This window comes from Achroia grisella, unplaced genomic scaffold, assembly GCF_030625045.1.
Source record: "Achroia grisella isolate CSIRO2021 unplaced genomic scaffold, CSIRO_AGI_Agris_v1 utg8677, whole genome shotgun sequence".
NCBI classification, from domain to species: domain Eukaryota; kingdom Metazoa; phylum Arthropoda; class Insecta; order Lepidoptera; family Pyralidae; genus Achroia; species Achroia grisella.
This window is the reverse complement of record NW_026713048.1, coordinates 64,962-69,426: the sequence shown is the minus strand read 5'-3', so window position 1 is coordinate 69,426 and position 4,465 is coordinate 64,962.

The following is a 4,465-nucleotide window of genomic DNA, read 5'->3' as shown; positions in this document are numbered from 1 at the left end:
AATTTTAAGTAAAGCGCTAGAATACATTTTTTTAAATCGATGTGTTCGAAGAATTTAAGTATTACTGACTCTAATTCATGTCAATAGTGAAATATTTTTGCTAGATCGTATCACCATATTATTGGCAACTAATATAGTGTATTTTTCAGAAGAAGTTGTACTAGAAGTTGATAAGACGCTTATATTAATGCCATAAATTAAAGTATGGTATGATCAAACTGAAATACGCACAAACATGCTTGTATTCTTTCACAAAATACTTCCTATAGTTTATTCAAGAAATATAAATTACAAATAATAAGACTGTTGAAAATAGTAAAACAAAAACAAGTAGATAAGCTGTTTAAAAATTGAAAACAAATTTACTTAAACAGAAGACTAATTAAAAATAGAATATAACTTTCATAGAATATAATGTATTATTAACAATTTGTACAAATGTGTCAGTGCTTAAGAATATGAGTATATATACCTATGAATCTGACGTTTTACTTGTATTACATATAAAAAACATAAATGAAAGAATATTTATGACAAAATAATATTTAATTTAATATGATCAAATTTATAAATTTGAATTTGTTTTGAAAATTAAAACTAATGTCATGGAAAAGCTCCTAGTGATTGCAAAGAGAATCTTTATTTTTTTAGGGAATATTGCATAATACAATACTTGTCAAAATACGATCGAATTGGAGTTTTCACTACAATCGAATTAAATATTTTCTTCTATTCGGTTGGGTGAAAAATAGTTACTTCCGGCATTGGAAACTATTTACGAAATTTAGTTATTAATTAACTGAATCCTGTTTATTTTTTTGAATGATGGAAACTAAAAAAACAATTTTATTTTTATAGAAAAATATCTGGATTAATATAAAAAATATAAGAAAAAGATTAAATTTTTTGCGCCATATATTATTCAAATTTAATTTGTCACTTATCACATATTTTTTGTTTATCTCTAACAATCCGAATGAAATAATAAAAATAATATCTCTAACACTTTGAATGAAATAATAAAAATAATATGAAATTGTAGTTCAATTATTTAGAAAGTAGATTCTATTTTTTTGGTCTTTTATAAAATAATCTACATTCTTTGTGTTTATACTGCACTTTGTATTTTTGCAAAAATAAAATGTAAACAGTTCGCCACCGGCGCTGCAGTGCTGTGGATTAATTTGTCTTATTAATGCATTACTTATTTAAATACATAGGTATAATTCGGCGGCTGAGCCAGTACCCAGAACAGATTATAATGATAATTTATTTTAAACAAATCAAAATTATTTTTTTCTGCACTTTACCTCGAACGAGGCGTAAAAAAACTGTATGGAGTAGAATGATGAGTTTTACAAGAAATTTAACTAGAATATATACCTACAACAAAAAAAATATGTCATTTTTTAAAATGCATAAAAATTTAATAATAACCAGTTTGTAATAAATATTAAGTTTAACGATATTTTTACGAAAAATAGTTTATAAATATTTTTATTGCTGAACTACTTACTTTATTAGTGTTCGTACGACCCTTTTGAGACTTGGCTTAGATAATAATCCATAGCTACCTTTTTAGTTTTATTCACAAAAACTATTAACTTTTTATTGTAGATAATATTTACTACTCACTACAATTTATATTACTGATTTTTATAATTTTTAAGTATCACAAAAATTTGACGCGTAAAAATATCAAAATCGCACGTAAACATCACAACTGATTGATAAATTTCTCATTTTATAATTTAAAAAACCAAAAAATATTTTATGGTATGATCGTGAAAAATGGAAAATTAAATTATAGATAAATATTTGTGCAGTATATATTACATGAAATAATATTATATAAATATATTATACGAAAATTAATTAATAAATCAATTTACAGTGTAACGCAGCAATCCGGGCAAGAAGCCCTCTCCACTGGCTGTTTAGGCTTCATGATTTATTTTTTTAAGAACCACAATATAAGTTTATATTAACGCGGCTAGAGTTGAAGTGTCGACAGCGGGAAGCGAGTTACGTTGTGTCTCAACCGCATGTCAACTAGTTATAAAGGTAACAGGTACAGGCAGTGTTCGACAGATGTAGTTGCCGTGCGACGGGACTGGACTGGATGGGACGGGGGCGACACGACGCATAGTGGGCAAATATCGAAAATTAGCGGACAGAGGCAACAAAGTTCTAATATCGATGCGATTTTTTTTATATGACGTGTTATGACATTCCTGACAACTTTTACTCTAGTAAAATTTCTTATAAAGTTGATAGTTTGTCTGAAAAAAAAAAAATTTTTTTTGTATGGAGCGAATCACGTTTTATTTTTTTTCAATTGTACAAATACGTTAGGTATATGACGTGAGTATATGATAGTTAGGGTCATTCTCTATCCACGAAAAAATAAATCAGCGCCGGCCATCCGCAGCCGCGCGAGTAATCATTCGGTAAAAAAATAATATTTTGTATGAAATTTTTTGCCATTTAAAATAAATTCAAAGCATATTTTTTGTCTCATTTGGCTGTTTTCACCTTCTTTTTAATTAAATATATAGTTTTAATAGCACATAGGTACTTACAACTAGTAATTCTGGTAGAGGTTTAGTTATTATAGCATGTTATCGGTGGCACCTGCATTGTGATTGATGACCCATTTGTTTGTGCGCTAGGATAAGCGCATAACAAACGAGTCACTGAAAAATAATTGTCTCTGATTGACTGAATAATTTTCAGTCACTGTTATGTCCACTACTTGAGTAATTAACACTGACTATAAATAAAAAGACATTCATTAAGTCCATTTAGTTTCGCTCTTGTCGCTTATTTGTGAACACAGTGAAATACTTTTATTTTTATATTTATATTAGAACTATGGCTGGATTTTGTACCAACCTAGATCTTTTTGTGAAATTAAGAAGTAACGGTGATCTGAAAAATTATATATTTCTATATGAATGTATAATTTCTGTTGTGAATACCGCAGTTTCTGTAGAAGACAAGAACGTAATCAAGGAGTTCTGTCGACTTTTTTGTGTCTAAATCTAAATAAAAAGTGGACAGAGTTTAATAGAACTGTAAGAAAGAAAGTTAAGAAGTGTAAGTAATGGCAAGTGGTTGAAAAAAATATCAACTGGCATGTTTGTGACAGTGTTGATCTGAGAAATGAATTGGGCTTTTCGGACGCAGCCTTATTTGAGCCAGTAGATACGGATTCCCATGTTTCTAATCTTGCAGTATATACTACGGAAGCGGGAACATCTACAGAAAAGGAGCACAGGAAACCGTTCCAAGACTTAAGTAATAAGCAAAAAAAAGACGTTCTACTCCCATAGTAGAAGAAAGTTCGTAGGAAGAGTTGCAGCACTGATACTTAACAATATTGAAAGACAACGGGAAAACGAATTTGGCAAAAGTGGTCGAATACCTTACCAGTATTCGACCACTTTTGCCTAGAAACGCTATCTGAAGTACACGAGCGACTATTCAAAAAACAGAGCTTAAGTACTGTCTCTGAAGATAAGTGTTTAGCTCTTTATGCATCGCTTGCGCTCTCGAAATGGAAGTATGGAAGTAGCTTTTCAACAATTTCTGATAGAAGAAAACCTTGCTGCTTTTTCATCATATCCAAAGCTCGTAAATTCCAAGAAAAGATGTTCATCGATGTTCATCCACTACAAGAGAGTATAGAGATTACCGAAAAAGGAACTCAAATTAAATTGTAAGCGCTTTTGGAGCACACTGTGGAGAAGATTTTATTAGATGTGAATTCTGTGAATAGGTCTCAAAATGAAGAACTCAAGTTGACCTGGACCATCAAGCCCCCATTGGCTTGATGGTTCTTCGTCGCAGAATAACTATAAACAGAAAACGTCAAACACAGCTACAGAGTTCGACTAGTGTCTGGAAATGAAAATATAGTTTGGGAGAACCCCACACCTTGCTCAACTCTGTATTGTCAATTAGTGAAGTTCACTTTCACTTCGCAGACAGATTTTATAAAGTCTGAAAAGTCTAAGATGAAAAAACAAATTGATGAACGAAAATCTACACAGTATGGAAATATGATCGTATCACATGAAATTGCATACGACCATGATTGGTGGAAAAGTGGCCAATATTATTGCTCAAGTACCATCATATGCAATGTGTACCATTTGCTTGGCAAAACCGAGCGAGATGAATAATTTAGACACTTTGACTTCCAGACCACTTCGTGAAGAAATTTACAAACAAGGAATTTCTTCACTGCATATGAAGATTCGGTGTATGGAATGTCTTCTCCATATATCTTATAATCTGGATTTTCAACGATGGAATGCTCGAGGCGAACCAAAGGCTTTGAAACAAGCTAAAAAAAATACCACACAACAAGAGTTTCGTGAGTAAATTGGAATGCGGATTGCTTTTTATGTTATTTGTGTATTATATCTCTGTGTATCGAATATTACAGTATTCCCTTTTA